This window comes from Acomys minous (genome assembly GCF_964271855.1).
Source record: "Acomys minous genome assembly, chromosome: 16".
In the NCBI taxonomy this organism is placed as follows: Eukaryota; Metazoa; Chordata; class Mammalia; order Rodentia; family Muridae; genus Acomys; species Acomys minous.
This window is the reverse complement of record NC_140498.1, coordinates 90,035,827-90,054,662: the sequence shown is the minus strand read 5'-3', so window position 1 is coordinate 90,054,662 and position 18,836 is coordinate 90,035,827. Positions and strand designations below refer to the sequence as shown.

The 18,836-nt window shown below is 47.4% G+C and overlaps 1 protein-coding gene and 1 long non-coding RNA gene across 6 annotated transcripts in view; both read left to right on the top strand.

The window, feature by feature from the left end:
* Positions 1 to 18,836, top strand: part of MED13L (mediator complex subunit 13L) — a 213,787-nt gene that overhangs the window by 142,853 nt on the left and 52,098 nt on the right. The window lies entirely within an intron of this gene.
* On the top strand, positions 1,620 to 17,954 carry LOC311587710. The gene is made up of 2 exons (XR_014775947.1): positions 1,620 to 14,756; positions 17,863 to 17,954. It is a non-coding gene; the product is annotated as an uncharacterized lncRNA (long non-coding RNA).

Below are 18,836 nucleotides of genomic sequence, written 5' to 3'. Positions count from 1 at the left end.
AACAAACCAACAAAAAACAGTGCAGCAGCAGACACTAGCCAGGAGATTTGTAAAAGGGAATGCATTCACACAGTGTTGTCCACAGGCCTCAGGTTTGGGTATTATTCCAACACCCATCCTTCAAAACGTTGGCTCTGGGGTCAGGGTCTGGCCTTAACAAACTTGCTGCTGGCAGCACCTCACTAAACTACAATAGAATCTTGGTGTTTAGAGCCAGTAGTGAGTTGGCTCCGAAGGTAAAGGTCCTTGTCACCAAGACCGATGACCTGAGTGAAGCGCACTGGTGTGATGGGTCACAACAGCGCCCATGCCTGCCTGCTGCTTGTACAGAGCTCATGATTGGCCTCAGGGACCTGCAGAACTTCTTGACCAGTTGGTGGCTTACCTCATTCTAGAATGGCCCCGGCAGTTTCCAACACCCCCTCCCCGCCAACCCCCCCCCCCCAGCTATAAAGTTCATTAGCTCATGGTTCTGACTGGAAGGCCATCTGGGAACAGGATTCAGACTGTATGACCAAAAGGAGTGCTTTTGTGTGACAAGCCTACCTCTGTGAGGCTGACTCCACCCCTGACTACATGTTAGTGCACTTGCTTTCCAGAGCAGCCTGCTTGAAGTGAGTGTTCTGAAATCACTTACTGGAATTAGTTTTCAGTCCTGTTATTCAAGTGTTATAACAGGAACACATCCTCATGTTCCCTTGTGCCTCCTCCTGGCCACTGCTGTCTGGTAACACTGTAGACAAGGCAGGGTGAGAGCTTTACTGAGGCAGAATCACACAGCTCATCCAGCGCTCTGTCTGCTCTTTGCCTGTGAGCGTGTGTATGAGACTGCATCCATGCTCTGTGCAGTTTGTCCCTTGCTTGTGTGTATGGTAGGTGGGGCTTATGGTCAGAAGTAGACTGGCAGGCATTATACGTGTGGCCGTGTAGTAGACACTATTGAGCAGCTTTGCAAACCAGTGCACCCTTGTGGACTCGTGGCAGCACTGTGTGTGATGGCTTTCTTGTGCTTCACCCTTGCCAGCTCTTGTAATAACTGGCCTTGGCCATTCTGGTGCTCAGTGTTTTCCTGACACGGGTTTAGTTTAAAAGGTTTCAGCGTGACTGTTGAATCAGTATAAAGTATCTAAGTTATTAATGTTTACCTTCAAAAGACCCTGATGATGCTTGAGAGTGACATTTGAGAGATTGAGAGCCATGGAAACAAGCACAGCGCTTAACTGACATTGTCCCCAGCATCCTGGGGTAGGGTTTTGTGAGTGCTCCCCAAAGTGATAGAGGCTGGTCAGCAGCCTGAGCTGCCACTGCACAGAGAGGAGCCCATGAGAGGTGGTGTGGAATGGGAGGAAGCTAGGCTGGTTGGAGGCATTCTTTTTTTTAAAATATGTTTTATTAATTTACTCATATTACATCTCAATTGTTATCCCATCCCTTGCATCCTCTCATTCCTTTCTTCCTCCTATTTTCCCCTTCCTCCCATTTTCCCCTTACTCCCTTCCCTTATGACTGTGACTGAGGGTGACCTCTTCCCCCTGTATATGCTCATAGGGTATCAGGTCTCTTCTTGGTAGCCTGCTATCCTTCCTCTGAGTGCTGCCAGACGTCCCCATCCAGGAGACGTGGTCAAATATGGGGCACCAGAGTTCATGTGAAAGTCAGACCCCACTCTCCACTCAACTGTGAAGAATGTCCTGTCCATTGGCTAGATCTGGGTAGGGGTTCAAAGTTTACTGCATGTATTGTCCTTGGCTGGTGCCATAGTTTGAGCAGGACCCCTGGGGGAGGCATTCTTTTTAAGAAGATGCTGGAACCCTGTACCATTCCCTTTCTGCCTTCCATGATGTGACTGCACCTCTACCACCATGCGTGCATTCATTCTGCCTTCCACGGTATCACTGTGGTGGCCAGTCTTGACAATCAGCTTGACGGCACCTGGAATCAGTTGAAAGCCCAGCAGCTGGACGTGCCTGTGTGGGACTTCCTTGATTGGATCATGGGAGGTGGGAAGGCACCTCCAGGTGGCAGCCCACATATAAGGACTTGGAAGGAGGAGGCATTTGCTCTCTGCTTGCCCTCACCCTTGCTGCGAAGTTCATCCCTCCTGCTAAGGCACTCCCTCATAGTGTTAGAGCCCGCCTCTTCAGGGTTCCCACTGGGGACAGAGGACCAGCAGCTCCGTGAGTCCTCCCGGACTCCATCACCAGATCCAGACTGAGGAGACATCCAGTCTCCTGAACTGAACAACTTCCGGATCCTTGACGTTCTGTTGGGAGAGACAGCCTTAGGCCACACAGCCTATAAGCCTCTCTGATAAATCTGCTCTGTATATATTTTATTCTATCAGTTCTGTTCCTTTTAGAGAACCCTGTCCAGTACAACCACCACGGCCCCAAAGCGCCGTAGCCACGCAACTGCCTAGAGCCACAGAAACACAGGAACCCACAGCCCCTTTCTCCTAGGCTGCGATTTCAGATTTGTGAGACAGTGACAGGGAGATGGCTCTCAGGGCAAGCAAATGGAGTGGTCGCGGGAGAGGAGCTGTCATAGTGTGGTACTTCCATGGCTGTCTTGCAGGCACGTTCTGTTTGGATGTGCCTTGTTTTCTTGCACATAGTGAAGGAAGGGACGTGTGGGACTCCAGGCACACAGTAGCAGATGACGGGAAGAGAGATAGGCAACCAGACTGAGTTTGTTCCTGAGGCTGTGGGCAATGTGCTCGGGGGTCTCAGCAGCAAAGCTTGTGCTGTTTGCTTTAGCGTCCCCAAATGCAGTGTGCAGTGGTGGTCAGCGTGCTCTGGGATGATGTGGATGGGCAGGTGAGGATGGGAGCTTCCTGTGGTGGGCTGGGCTGTCGACACATTCGAGCATTGTTCTGATGTGAAGACAGAGCAGGCTGTGAGGTGGTGCCTCCCCCTTGCTGCTGAAGCTGGGATGGATTCCTGTTCTTACCTTGCTCTGTGACCTGGGCAGTTGAGTTTCCATAGCCAGGTGAAAAAAGCTTGACTGAGCTTGGTAGAGAGGAAATACTCACATCTGTAAGTTATAAAGCGAGAACCTCTAGCCTGTGGAGTGAGATTTTACTAGGGCACTGAGGCGGGCTGTGCAGCTCAGTGCTCTGGGACAGCGAGGTCTGGGACAGATCTGGGTTTGGCTCCTCACAGGCTGTGTGAGAGTAAGCAAGCTTCTTGTTTTCTCTCTCTATCCTGACCCTCACCCCATTTCTGTCCCTGTATCTCCCCTTGCTTTATTATACACAGTAGTAAAACACCCCCTTATGGTACAATGAACATGTGAGCACAGCGTATTTCAGGCATTCAACCTAGGGCAGGCAGAGAGATCACCAGGTGAACATCAGCTAGGCAGCTGCTGCCTCCTAGGCACATGCCCCTGCCTCCACTTTTTGCTTCATAGTTGGACTTCTAAAAATCTCCCAGGCCCAGTTTGCTCCCAGCTCCTCCAGAAAGTCAGATCCTCACACTCACTAGAAATCTCTGCTTGCTTCTGCCGTGATCTGTATCTTAGGTGCTTATCTCTAGCCATATTTTATATGTTCCCTAGACTATAAAGTCCTTGAAGATAGGGTTATGTTTAACTCACGTTTCTAAGAATTTAGAAGTCACCCAGTAAAACAGAAAATTTCCTTTTTGGTTACAAACTGTCATCTGTATCCAGCTGCCTTGATGCCAAAGCAGTGCAGGACACACAGCTGCCCTGGTGTTCGCACTGTGCACGGCACACGGCTGTCCTCACACAGTGTCGCCACACACAGCTGCCCTGGTGTTCACACTGTGCACGGCACACGGCTGTCCTCACACAGTGTGGCCACACACAGCTGCCCTGGTGTTCACACTGTGCACGGCACACGGCTGTCCTCACACAGTGTCGCCACACACAGCTGCCCTGGTGTTCACACTGCGCACGGCACACGGCTGTCCTCACACAGTGTCGCCACACACAGCTGCCCTGGTGTTCACACTGTGCACGGCACACGCCTGTCCTCACACAGTGTCGCCACGCACAGCTGTCCTGGTGTTCACACTGCGCATGGCACACGGCTGTCCTCACACAGTGTCGCCACGCACAGCTGCCCTGGTGTTCACACTGCGCATGGCACACGGCTGTCCTCACACAGTGTGGCCACACACAGCTGCCCTGGTGTTCACACTGCGCATGGCACAGGCCTGTCCTCACACAGTGTCTCCACACACAGCTGCCCTGGTGTTCACACTGCGCATGGCCTATCCTCACACAGAGTACACAGCCACACAGAAAAAAACCAGTTTTGTGACTCTTCAGGGAGCTGGTCACATAATAAGCGGATAATGGATATATCATATTCCTAGAGGCTGTTCAGCTTCAGGGTTTGCCCTGAACTGCATTCTATACTGCCCCTTGCTGTTGAAGCACAGTTCATCTTGTTCCCCCAGAAGAACACATTAAATGTTGAATTCTCTGTGTCTGGATTATTCTTGAGCACTCTTCCCACTTCGTTTTTCCATATGTGGTTAGCTTATCCCAGCGCCTCTTGGTGCATTTCAGAGACTGAGCACAGCGGGCTGGGATGGTGATGCAAAACCCAGCAGGTACCTTAAAGATCTTGTTCTTCACCAGCTGACCTGGGTGGCTAGTGATTATTCCCAGCCTTTTTCCTCAAAGATCACAGTGGATTAAAATCCATGTAAAATGACAACCACATGTTTCTTTCTGGATTTGAAAGATAAGGCTTTCAGGCCTAGAGTTCACAGGACCAGATCTCTAAAGGCAGGCTTGAACTTTTGGCCTAGAGCAGTGGTTCTCAAGCTATGGGTCACAGCCCTTTGACAGGGATGGCCCATTACCATTGGAAAACACAGATTATTTATATTATGACAGATATTTACATAACAACAGTAGCAGAATTACTTATGAAGTAGCAATGAAAATAACATTATGGTTGTGGTCACCACAGTATGAGGAGCTGTACTAAAGGGTCTCAGCACTAGGAAGGCTGAGAACCACTGCTCTATCAGAACTTGGCCGCACAGCACCATCACAGTTAGATTCTGACTTTGTTTATTGTGTGTCCCATAACCCGTCATTTCTGTGCTAACAAATGTGGGGTGCTCTTGGTTTTGAATGCCTTCATCTGTAATACTTTCTCCACATCATACAAACGCTTCAACCCTATGAAACGGTCCCAGTGTCTGCTTGCGACAGCTAAGCACACAATAAACAGAAATGGCCGGGGGACCGCCGCTGGGGTTGAGAAAGAGGTGGACTGGCACTGTGGGCTTCCCTGCACTCACTGGGGGCTTGGGTTGCAGCCTATCCCTTGCCTGCACTTGGCATTCTCCAGGTGGCTCTGTTCATGTACTTGGCTCCATATGTCACTGTCTTTGCAGGCTTCTGTAGCTGACTTTTCCTCCTCAGAATTGGCACCATGTTGATTAGAAACAAGTTTCCAGCTTGAGTGCCCATCCACTTCCTCCCCAGTACAAAAATACTGAGGCCACACTCCAGTCTTAGAAAGGTTGAAATGCTAATTAACTGAAGTGTTGTGCCTGTGTGTACACCTGTAGGCCAGAAGAGGGCATCAGATCACGTTATAGATGGTTATGAGTCACCATGTGGTTGCTGGGAATTGAACTCAGGACCTCTGGAAGAGCAGTCAATGCTCTTAATCTCTGAGCCATCTCTCCAGCCCCTGCAATGTAGCTTTTTAAAGTACACTAGTGAAGGTCTGAGAAGGAAGCACTCCTCTGTCTTTTGAAGGGTCAAGAACTGTTAAGTGGGTCTAAGAGACTCTTGGTATTTAAAGATGGAGCCTGTATGCTGTCAACTTAACACAAATCACTGCCCCCTCTCAAGGGCCTCCCCAAGATGTCCCCACTGCTTTTGTGGCACCTGAGCTTGGCTTGCTGCCCCTGCTTATTAGAGTGTCTCCTGTGTGCATCTTATTTCATGTGTAGTAGACACTTAGAGTTCACGTGTCTACATGGAGAAAGAGTATTGTGCCTAGACATGCCTAATTCTAGTTCAGTGAACTAAGCTGTGTATACTCTGCGCTTGCTGCAGTTCGCCACTGCCAAGCTGTGCTCTACTTTGGACATGAAGGACCTCATTTTTCTCTCAGCGCCCCAGTTTCAGCATCCATGGACTGTACCCTGGAGAATCTAGTTATGAATTGCGGTCTGGGCTTTAACCAATCATTTGAAAAGGCCAGTGTAATAAAAATTCTCAGTTCTTTACATTGAGGCTTACCACAATATTTATCTGTCAAAGAACTTAAGTAATTTTCTAACTACACTTAATTTTCAAAAGAATGGATCTTATACCCATGTATCTATTTTGTATATTTCTCTGTTAAAATAAATCTGATTTTGTGTGTGTGTGTGTGTGTGTGTGTGTGTGTGTGTGTGTGTGTGTATTTCATTCTTGACATTCAAAAGACCCTTCTTGGCTTAGCTCTGTCTTTTCATGGTCTAAATTCGGTGTTCTTTACTGTGTGAGACTCACTCAAGTCAGCTGATCAACCTTTCTAATTGTTTTTAGAATCTTGGGGAAATGATATGTGCACGCATGCTGTGCTTTTTAGGCCTGTCTTCTTCTCAACTGACGAGACAGCATGGCCTGAATGGGTATAAATATTTGACAAGACACTGTTCTTTCTTTTCTTCCATTCATTCTTTCCTTTTTGAGACAGGGTTTCACTGTGTAGATTTGGCTGTCCTTGATCTCCCTTCTTAGACCAGGCTGGCCTTGAACTAACAGAGATCCACCTGTCTCTGCCTCTAGAGTGCTGTGATTAAAGGTGTGGGGGGACACCTCACCATCTGGCAAGAAGCATTTCTTAGGAAGTGTGAGCTAGAGGTTTGGCCAGTGATGGGGGAAGCACCCTCACACCTCATGTAATTTTCCCCTAGTCTTCTAATGGATTCATATTAGTACTATTTCTATCTTATGCCAAAATTTTAAATACTCTCTCTTCAAAAAGCTGGCCAGAGGATTGAGCTGATTTGTATGGACATTATGTGGTATATTCAAGATTAATTCTGTTGTTGTTGTTAAGAAAAAAATTAGAAAAAATTTTAAAAATTTGTAGTCATCTAAAATTCAAGCCATTTGGCCATGGGAAATCTGTTGCCACTGTACAGAGTGAAGAAGTGCTTTCAGTCCTGCCCTCCTTTGAGTGGCCACTTTTGTGCTGGAAGCATATTGATAACAGCACCTTCCAGTCACCTGTGCTGCTCCTAAGTGCTGACCCTGGGTGAAACCCTGAGGCTTGTTCTTGGTGTCACAGTGAAGGACACACTGGTCATTTCCACCCTGCTGAAGCGCAGCTGTCACTGGGGCATGCTTACTTTGTGGTCAGTAATCAGGCAGGGCTTGACACTAGGACTTTTGCCTTGGGAACAACACAGGAACGCTAAAATACCTATCAGTTCTTCTTAATTTTAAAATAGCATAAAAACACAGATTTAAAAAACAAGAATCATAATGGCAACAGCTATTTGTGACTTGGGCACTTCCTCACCTTGCAGCCAGTTGGTGTGAGAAAGGATTCCAAAATGTGGAAATTTTGCCCCATTTTTGCCTTTCTTTAAAGAAAAGACTTTATGGATATTCAAAAAGCTGCTTTCTGGTGCAGACATTAATATCTGCCTCCTGAGGAGCACACCTGCATATGCTGTCATGGGCTGTACTTCCTGGGTCAGGCATTTGTAAAACGCAGGGTTTTCCCTCACTTTCACAATTATGTGGTTTTAATTTTTTTTGCAAAGCTTTACTTTATGTGTATGTGTGTTTCGCCTGAATATATGTATGTGTGCCACTAGTGTTCAGGGGCTGCGGAGGTGTTAAGAGATCCCCTAGCACTGGAGCTTTAGACAGTTGTAAGCAGCCATGTAGGTACTGCCAGGACCCGAGTTCTGTTCCTGCACCAACTCTTAGCTCCAGGCCACCTCTCCAGCTGTAGTAGTGTTCTGTGGAAGGGTTCTGCCACTTCCCTCTGAGCTTCTGGGGTGGCCCCAGTGCTTAGCCTCCCTGCTGTCCGCCCTGTGTGTTGTCCTTCCGCTAGGTTATCATCAGCAGCACTCAGGGCTACAGGCTCTCCTTCCCACAGCCTCAGTCCCACTGAGCATCTGCAGATAAGGTATCCAGTTGGGTGCAGCCTGGGCCATGTCTCCTCCCCACCTGGAGTAACTTCAAACAGAGCCACCATGTAGACCATTTTGTGTCTAGTAATGGTTTTGCATTTCTCTATTTTTGTCCAGATTTTAGTTCCACACGTTTTAGAGAAGAAGCCTGTATCCTTACAGGTACAGCTCTTACTTGAGGCTTTTCACAAGGCCAGATAAAAGCGTGCTTGTTATGCTCCAGTCAGGCTCCCTCCTGTTCCGGCTTCCTGCTCCCTTCCTGGTGTTCCAGCCACCCTTGAAGCCTGGGACTTTCCGCTGCCCCTGTGCCTCAGGTGCGGGGCTGAGGTTGGATGGTGGTAGAGTAAAGGCAGGAATTCCAGGGTCAGCTGGAAGAGTTGCCACAGTAACCTAGTAGAGGGGGGATCGAGGGAGGGCAGGGGTGGAAGGAACTGTTCCTGAGATGCCCTAGGCCTGTTTGAAGACCCTGCAGAGTTGGGGGTGGTGGGTCAGGATTATCAGCATGTATTTTTATTTCCTCATCCTGATCTATTTTCTTTAACTTGGGGGTTTTAGTCACTGTGACATAATTTTGTTGAATCTGAAGAATTTTAAGTTGCTAGTACTGTTTCAACAGCAGGCACGTTGGGTAAGGAGAACCCAGGCGTAAACCCACATTGCAGTCACCTCCTCTCACAACGTTGTCATATAGTCTGCAAAACAGCTGCCTTGACATTTATGATTTTAAATTTATGTCCCCTTAAATAGTTCCCTTCTGTGGGTGGCCTATGTGGGTACTGGATAAAAGGAGGCATTTCCCGCCTCTCATTTACAAACTTCCAGATGACTAAAGCGTGTGTGGAAGCAAAAGAGAAACACTACTGGGATTGGACCTCAGCAGTAGGATACACCCCTTCTAAATCAGAACAAACTGCTACAGGGTTCCACATGCAAGGCTCATGGAGGGTGTTTGGGGAGTGTGAAAGTAGTCCCATCACCAGAGACAGTAATTGAAAGAAAGATAAAGGTGGTAAATACCCACCCAGAGCATGTTGGAGTGGCCACTCCTCCTAAGTGTCAGTTTGTGCGGTTAACAACCCACTTGGCGTTGGTTCCCAGCAATGACCTTGTCTTACTTAAGTTTTGTACCATGACTGGATGGACTGGATCCCACTAGCTTTTGTGATGACATACACCCCAAAGCCTTTGTGCTTGCTTTACTTTTTCATATATTTTTATTTTTATTATTGTATGTTTGTCGGTGTTTGCCTGCATCTATGCCTTGCAGTACCTGTATGCATAACCCTCAGAGGCCAGAAGTGGGCATCATATCACCCAGGGATGGTGTTACAGACAACTGTGAGCCACCATGTGGGTGCTGGGAATCAAACCTCTGAGCCAGCTTTCCCCACACTATCTTTTCATACTTAATTTTTAAAAAAGCAATAATTGTCACTTTCTTTCTCTGAGTAAAGATACAGCAGTGTACCAGTTTTACTTGCCTCTTCTGGTACAACAGCCGCTGGGGTAGGATTCTGTTTTGTGAAGGCTTACACTCTCGTTCTGTTTCATTTTTGTTTTTATTTGTAAATTCGGTACCTTGATAGTTATCAAGCTATATTAATAGTATTTCCTCTCACAAGTAATGGCATACAAAAGGTCCCCTGGACAGTTAAAAACATCGCTCATTCATTCACTCATTCATTCATTCATTTATTCGCTCATTCGTTGTGTTTTAGTGTGTACACCTGCTCACATGCCGCAGCTTATATGTGGAGGTCAGAGGACAGTTTGCGAGATTTTCTTCTCTTCTCCCACCACATGGGTGCCAGGGTAGGTAGGTTGGCAGCAAGGGCCTTTACCCCTGAGCTATCTGACTGACCCACCTTGGGTGTGTTGTGTCAGGGACACATACACTAAGTGTGTCCTTCTGCTGAACTGCATGGCCTGCCATGGCAGTGTTGGCCTCTGGTCTCTGAGTGTACCTCACACTCACTGAACTCAGAGCAGTAGCCTCTCCCTCTTGGGATTCCTGTCTGAGAGAGCCCCAGTGTATCCGCTCCTTATGTGTAAAGGAACCCATACAGACTTTTGTTGACTTATCAACTGCTTTGTATTTCACTCCTTATAGATTTACACATACGTTATATAGTGATTTGTAGGGACTCTTCCATGCTTGGTCCCTCTAAATCTTGCATAACATTTGACAGATTCTTCTAACAGGAAAACCAGACCGGGGAGAGTAAACCCTGTTAGCCACGTACTTAGCCCAGTCACCAGGAAACCACACAACCCATTTTGCAGCTGGTAGCGCGTTTGCTGTGATGACTTCATATCTAGGGTGAGGTCATGATTCCCATCATGGTATTTGCTTCACTTGTTTCATCTTTGTTTGTAGGGTTGGTTTTATTGAGATTAGAAGCAGACATTTATTTCTTTGATGCGATTGTGAAGAGTAACTCAGGCGTTTCTAGCTCTGGTTGCTGAGCAGCCCTCACATCATCATAGTTCACACACCAGAGGGGCAGACTTCCAGTGACAGCTCGCTCATGCTGTCAGTCTGTGGATGCACTGAGCCTTCACAGCTCCTCTGCCCTGCGCTCCCTCTTCCTGCTGCCCAGAGCTGTTGGCACTGGGGTTCCTCTTCCCCGTGCAGTAGTGTCCTCACATACAGGCTACATCAAAGGTTACTTACTTAAGCTAAAGAGCAAAAGAGCAGCACTCATGGACCATTAAACAATACTTAGGTTAGTTTTGAAAATTCTGACCCTAAATTAGGCTCTGGTAACCCAAGATAGACCCAATGGGACACAAAGTCATCTGCCCTTGTGCTGGTGAAGGTCGGGCATGAAATAGAAAGCCGTCTCCTTTTGTAGCTGGTCACATGGCCGATATGGCGTGTATGAGAGCATTGTCGTTATGAACTCAGTGCAATCGTTGCTAAGTTCATCAGGCAAAGTAGTCTTAACTGTTGCATCTGTTCTGCACGCAGTAGTAAGGCTCCTCAGACTACCCATGAATATCATGTGGAATTAACCCTAGTAATTAGACCTTGGAGCTGTGCAAGTAAAAGGGCACAGGCTTATGGCAGGGAGCCAGACACATGCCACTTTGAATAAAATGTACGCCTTTCTGCTGTTCCTTCTCTCCCACTGTGTGCGTCAAGTCATTCTGCTGTAGGTTAGAATGGGAGGGACAAGTCTGCAAGTAGAGAATCAAGTGAGGGCAGTAGTTTTTTTTTTTCCTGGCTATATATTTTACACAAAACATACTCCTTGAGAAGGCAGTTGAAGGATGTGCTCTTGGCCCCATGTTGAGTTGGCATGGTGTAATTAAGGCAACGATGACACAGACACTGTATGCTAACATGGCTTAGTGCATACTCTAGTTTTTGTGAGACTTCTGATAATGCATCTTTTTCTATTACCAAATGTGATTAATGTGCCACATAGCGTTAACTTTGCTCTCTTTCCAAAGACATCAAATGAGAGGCAGCTTGTAGAAGCTAAATTATTCGGAGAGGATCAGTGATTGATTTCAACATAAAAGGATTAATTGGTCCCTGAACCAGACTATTAAACTGTACTGTGATCTTGACTGAAAGTGGAAGAATTACAAATGCACCGCATAGAATAAATTAATATATTTTCATGGCCTTAACCCTTTCCTTCTGTGTTGCTTTTTGTGGCTTTAGGTACCACACTCCATTGCATGCTTGTCTGGTGCAGTGGGGACTTGGTGTGGGTACTGATGGAACAGTTGTGGGGCAGGGCACCCCTGAGTCCAAGGAGCTGGAAGAACCCACAGACTGGGGTTTCTAGGAACTCTCAGCTGCTCTGATTTAGCATAGAAGTCGATTGTTACTGAGTAGGCATCTGAAGTTCTCAATCTGTGGGACATTGTTAAGGAGGAACAGCGAGCAAATGCAGCCCTTTGTCCTGTCCTTAACTACACTGAAGGCTCAGCTCCTGAGGATAAATGGCTAAGGACACCATAGCCAGAGAAGAAATTGTTTTCCATTATTTCTAAGCAAACAGTGTTGCTGTTTCTGATTGTTGTTCACAGCTGGACACCTGAGGCAGGCACATGCTGCTTTCTGAGGCATTGTGCTCATTCCTCCTTTGTAGGGAGAGGAAGCATGCCCACTGGCTTGTTTATGTTGAGGATTCCTGTATGTCCTGCTGTTACATGGTCAGCTGGGTGACAACAAGTGGTTGGTTCTGGGGTGTTTGTGACCCATGTCTTGTGTGTGTTTAACAATAAGGTCTCTCCCAAGTTTTGCAATGGAGTCTTAAGACACCATTTGCCCTGCCTCTCCACATTGTCCCCTTATCATATGCTAGGCTTGAGCTGTCAGCATGCTCGTTTCTCTACCATTAGTCTTTAAGGGCTGTGTGTTAAATCTAGCTCAGCATATGTGAGTATCCCAGGGGAGAGAGAGCTGGATTAAAGGGGTCCTCTCCCTTCGCAGCGTGCCTTCACAGGTGGTAAGCTAGTCTTGGCCGTGTGGTTTCTGTAGTGTCTGTACCCTCAGTACTCAGCTGGTGTACCTGAGGTGTCCCCTGAGGTATTGAGCAGTAGCGCCATGGAGTATGTAAAATCATGGGCAGCATGGATCATATTCCAATGACAATAGCTGTACTGTTAGGTTCACAGCATGTTGTACACGAGTGTGGGTCACATAGTGAGTGGTATTTTAAAAAATCATTTTCCTTAGATGTCTCATCTCTTGGTTAAATACATATACTTCTTTCAGTTGTCACATTGGTTGATTTTAAGTTCTTTTGGTCAGTTTTTTAAAAGTCATCTTCCAGATTACTCCATATGCCTCTGACAGTGGCATGTAGAACCAAACTGCACATTCCAAGGTAGAGGTGGAGCAGACAGACTGCCTAATGGAGGGCTCTAATCCTTTCTGCCCAGCCTGTCTGATATATGGGACATATGTGCTTCAGTAACTCTATATACTGTTGGGGGCTAAGGCCCCCAAGAGCACCTCTCCAGCTGTCATGGTCCCCTGGGTGTCCTTTATGGGAGTTGTGGTCTCACACAAGGTGTGGTGTGTGGTTGAGGCTTACCTCGCTACCTGCATCTTCCTGTGCTAATAGTTTTCCTCCAGCTACATGTTACTTCACTTAAGCAGTCACCAAAGCCTCAGTTTTACATTAGAGAGTCCTGTGGGAATCAGGACATGGCCCAGTTGGTAGAATGTCTGCTCGGAAGCATGAAGACCTGAGTTCAGGCCCCAGAGCGCGTTGGATATACCCATGGAATAACCAGGTAGAGTACTGTGTGTGCAACCCCAGTACGTAGAGTGTGGAGACAGCTGAGCCCGTGAAGCTCACTGGCCAGTCAGCGAGAGACCATGTCAAAAAAGTGAGGAGTGAGCAGTTGAAGAAGACACCAATGTCAAATTCTGGCCTCCATATGGACCTGTATGCACATATGCCACACACATGTACACATATGACACACTCAGGAACACATGCACATACTCATGCCCACACTCACATGCTCACAAAGGTGTAGGTGATCATTTGCTTCAGGTGTTTTCAGACATTGTGTTTTTAAAATTCCAGCTAACGTCGTCTTCGTCTGTCTTCGACTATGACATCATTACCATCAGTTCTGGTTTTAAGTGGATGTCATGTGGCTAGTTGGTGAGGTCACCCATTGATCCACTTTTATTCTGCTTTGAACTGTTTTTTGAGTTGTAGAAAGGTCTCTCTCCTTTTCTGAGAGTTCCTTTGCTGAGATTTTGGTGCTGCTAGTTGCTCTGTAGAAAGCTAGAGAGCCTGTGTCATCTCATCTTTAGGAAGTATCCAGGTTGTCCCACAGACTCCACAACTGTTCTTGGCACTGTGACTGGAGAAGGTGGTCAAGAGGGACCGTCTGAGCTTAGTTAAAGTGGATGCCAAGGTTCTCCCATTTATTGCTGCTACTAATAAAGTTGGTATGTTGATTGCTAATAAGAAAAGTGATGCTTATTCCGATGGTTTGATTTCAGCAGCATTTTATAATTTCATTGTTTTCCTTAGTAATGTAATCTTTAAACACAGATATCTGGATGGATCAGTCTGATCCGCCTAAGTTTAGTAAATTTCAAATGGAGTTGTATGCGCAGATGGAGAAATGGTCTGCTGCGGTAACAGAAAGAATTAGAGGAGACCCCTCCCTTCTTTCTTCTCCCTGTCCACTTTTGGGGGAGTGCTAGGGCCCAGACCACATGCTGCCCAGCCGTGCCCAGCTCCCGAGAAGAGCCCAAGGGTGAGATGCCGCCTGAGCTGTGGCTTCTCTTTGCTCCTGCACCTCAGGGCCCCCTGCTTCTCACCTGGCTGCCAGTGTGGCTCGAAGCGACACTTCTTAATGCTCGGGCCTTGCCCTGACCTCACACCTCGTTTCCTTATCCATGTGTCTAACTTTGACGTGATATTACAGCTGCCACCTCTATCACCTGGACTCTGTTTGCCGCTGCTGCTACCTAGCAGTGCCCTTCTCTCCCTTGGCATGCCATCTCGCCCTCTGGCTGCTCTGCCTGTTTCTTGTCTTGCCCTGCACAGTGCTATTGAAAGGGACAAGCTTTCTAGAGGATGGGTGAGACCATAGCAGTCCTCAGCTCTGTGCAGCGTATTGAGAATGAAAGTCAGCCCCAGTTTACAGCCTAGGTTATCTACTCTCACCCAGCTGTCTCACCCCCATTGTGTACCCTCTCCTGCCAGGGTAGGAGACTGAATACACCAGGCGTGGGATGGTGGCACCTAGAGGTGGAGACAGGTAGATCTCTTAAGTTCAAGGCCGGTGTGGTCTACAAAGTGAGTCCAGGACAGCCAGAGCTTTTTGTTACACAGAGAAGCTTGTCTTGAAAAACAAGCGAGGTGGGGCTGGAGAGTGAATACACTAGGTATTCTGTTCCCAAACATTCAACACGGCTCTGTATTTAGGCCTCTGGCCTGGCCTGCCTGCCTCTCCCTCTTTCTTAATGCTCTCCTGCTGCTGCTCCATTCTCCCTCAGAACTGCTAAGCATGTCATCCTGTTTTATTTACTTCATAACCCCCTCTCACTCTCAACTGCACCTGTGCACTGACTCTTCCTACTTAGACAGCAACTTCTGTGAGCCAGGACTGCTGCCTTTTGGCAGTGTGTAGGCCCTGGGCAATGCTTGAACACTGGCACTGAGGCAGCACACTGATACTCAAAGCCACACACTGGCGCACAGGTCTGCACCCTGGTGCTCAGGGACACACACTGGCCACACACTGACATTCAGGCTACACACTGGCACCAGGGCCATACACTGAGACTCAGGCCCACACAGTGGTGCCCAGGGTCACACACTAGCGCTGAGGGCCACACACTCATGCTCAGGGCCACACATGGGTGCTCAGGGCCGCACACTGATACTCAGGGCTGCACACTGGCACTCAGGGCCACACACTGGCACTCAGGGCCACACACTGACACTCAGGGCTGCACACTGGCACTCAGGGCTGCACACTGGCACTCAGGGCCACACACTGACACTCAGGGCCACACATTGACACTCAGGGCCACACATTGACACTCAGGGCCACACACTAACATTCAGGGCACACACTGGCACTCAGGGCCACACATTGACACTCAGGGCTACACACTAACACTCAGGGCCACACACTGGCACTCAGGGCTTCACACTGGCACTCAGGCCTCACACTGGTGGGATGAACTAGAAGTTGCCTGAGCTACAGGAAATCCTTGGCTATAGTCTATTTTTTTCTGAAAACACTTTGCAGGATAGTAATCTAAAAATTTAAATGTCCATAATATTAAGCAGTCTCCCTTTTTGTAGCAACTATATACTGATTATGTGTGTATAAATAAATACTGCCATTTATTTGCGTAAACATTCACTTTCTAGGTATGGTGTGCCCAAGGGACTTCATGTTTCCTGTCACCGATTTGGTGTTGACATGTTGCAGTTCGTAGCCCCTTTTGTCCTCCTGGCCCTGTTACTCTACTGAAGAAAAGCACCTTATTTTAACCACTGCATCTGTGTTTGGTCGGAGAGGAAATCATGGGCAGTACTTCCCACATAATGCAGAGGCAGCTGTTCTCCTGTGCAGCCCTCTGGCACTGGAAGAGTGTGGGGGATAAGTGCTTGCTGCTTATACCATGTTACTAAATGAGTGTCTGCTCCTATTTTATTTTCTTTTTGCTGGGAAACTGGCCTTCTTTGAGTCCTGGTGAGAAAGATTGTGTGGCAGTGCCGAGTCCGAGGTCCCTTTCTCTGCCAGGCAAATGCTGGATTCTGGAACACTGTTAGAGGACTTGCCACACCACACTGAGAACACTGAGAGTCAGCTGCTCACTCTGAGATCTCAGAAGGCAGAATGTGCATCGTAGCATTTTTACTTTCTTTCTCAGTTTTGTAAGTGCATTTAAAAACATAACTAGGGTCATTGTTTTGAATAGGGACAGAAAGGAATCTCATGATATTGTATTGATTTGTGTACATATTAGCGTCCATTCAGTAAACAGTATAATGTAATCGTAATCAAATGGGGCACTCTGGATTCTTCCCGCATCACCTCATGTTTCCTGTTACTCTCAGAGTGCCTCAAATAGCCAGTGCATAATCTGAGGCTGAAGAAATGGATGCAGTCACAGGAGCAGAGGGGACAATGCGGCTGATGGGAAAGCAAGGGAGAAATGCCCAGCTAGGGAGGGAAAGGTTCCACGTAACCGCCTCTTGTTAGGGTTTCTCTTGTGCAGTGCTTGGCTGTGGTATGGCTTCCTACTTGCTGCTGTTCACCTGAGCGATGGCAGCATATTGCAGCTCCCATCTGCTGTGGCTTTCTTGGCAGGTCACTTCTGCTGCTTGCTGTGTGTACGAATCTAGGCAGATGTCAGAGGTCTGAATTACACTTCTTTCAGACGGGCAGGAGCTCCACCGTGACTGTCACTTAGATCCCCCACGGGTGTCAGAGTCTGTCATAATAGTTGGGTGATCTTGAAAAACATAAGCCAACATCTTATGATTTTAATATATACACTAACTGAGGAGCACAGCAATACAGTTTAACAGTGGGACGCGTGGCAGCCAGGCCTGCAGTCTTATCCGTTGCTCCTTAATAATGCATAAGGCATTGACGTTGAATGAGGAATAGTGATGGGAAGTTTTACTTGGGTCTTTGTGATGCTCTCTCTCCTGCCCTTTCTCTCTTTTTCAGAGTAACTCAGAAACTTCTAAGAGTCCCTGCTTTGTACTTCTTTGGGGTGGGGTAGAATTTAAACTTATGTGTTTGTTTGTTTTTAGACAAGTTGTTACTTTGAAGCTCTGACTGATCTGGAACTCCCTGTCTAGATCAGACCGACCTTAAGTCTTAAAATCCACCTGCCACTCCCTCCTGGGTTCTGGAATTAAAAGTGTGGGCCACCAGGCCTCTAAGTGCATCTTAGAGTGAGTCACCCTCGACAGTTGTCACTTTAATCTCTATGATCTCCCATTGAGTGTTAAATGAGCTGCCTAGACAGTGTGGCAGTAATCTGGCCTAGCTGTAACCTCAGGAGACATTTGAATACAGGACTTAGAGAAGACTTTTTGGATTCTGTGTTCTGAGGTCTGTTGCTTAGCACATAGCATAGAAGAGAGCAGACTTTGTAGCCATTTTGCTGTCTTAAAAATAGTCTTATAGCCGGGCGTGGTGGCGCACACCTTTAATCCCAGCACTTGGGAGGCAGAGGCAGGCAATTCGCTGTGAGTTCGAGGCCAGCCTGGACTACAAAGTGAGTCCAGGGCAGTCAAGGCTACACAGAGAAACCCTGTCTCGAAAAACAAACAAACAAACAAACAAACAAAAGTCTTATATTGTTTTGCCCATCAAGGTTAACCAAAAAAGCTTGCAGCCTTTGGATCAAAGATAACTGAGTTATAGCTCCTGTTAAGTGAAGTCCCAGGAGGAACGTTAGTCCCTTAGGTCACTATAACACTGCTCTTGTGATGCAGGTGTGCGCTGCTATAGTGCCAGTCCAGGAGCCCTGCAGACTCAGAGTTATGTGCCACCAAAGGTGCTTTTTCATTGCCAGGGAACAGCTGAGTGCCAAGATAGGATGGTAGGGGGAAAAACAATTTTGCATGAGAGAGAGGGGAGGAGGGAGAACACAATGTCCAGTAAGACCTTACTACATTAAATCAATGTGCTTGATAACTTTTGTAGTGGAGTGATTCTTCCTGGGACTCTGATGGTAATTCGGTAGTTCAGTCCTGTGCCATTTCTCATGACACACACATCTGCAGTTAGGGCCTCTGAGGTGGCTCAGTAGCTCTTGGTGTGGTGCCTGAGGATCTGAGTTGGAGGCCAGGACCCTCATGGAGAGAGAGCTGTCTGCTGCTTGTTGTCCTCCCGTATGCACTGTGGTGTCCTTGTGGGCACACACACAAGTACAGTTAAATTTAAAATGTGAGAAAAATAAATATGCATAATGATATTTTCATTGCCTTGTAATGATATTTAATTTATTAAAGGAAGAGATAGGGATTACTGAGACTCTCTCAGACTTCTGTAGAATAATGTGCCCAGGTGCTGCCCCCTGTAAAAGCAGAGGCCTGACCAGCAAGAGACACTAGGAGCAACCAAGCCACATAGATCAGGGCTCCCAAGGAAGCCATGTTTCTCAGGAGGGGAGACCAAATATCAGCGAGGACCTGTAGACTGAGGCAGAAGGCGTCTGGCAAGAGGGTT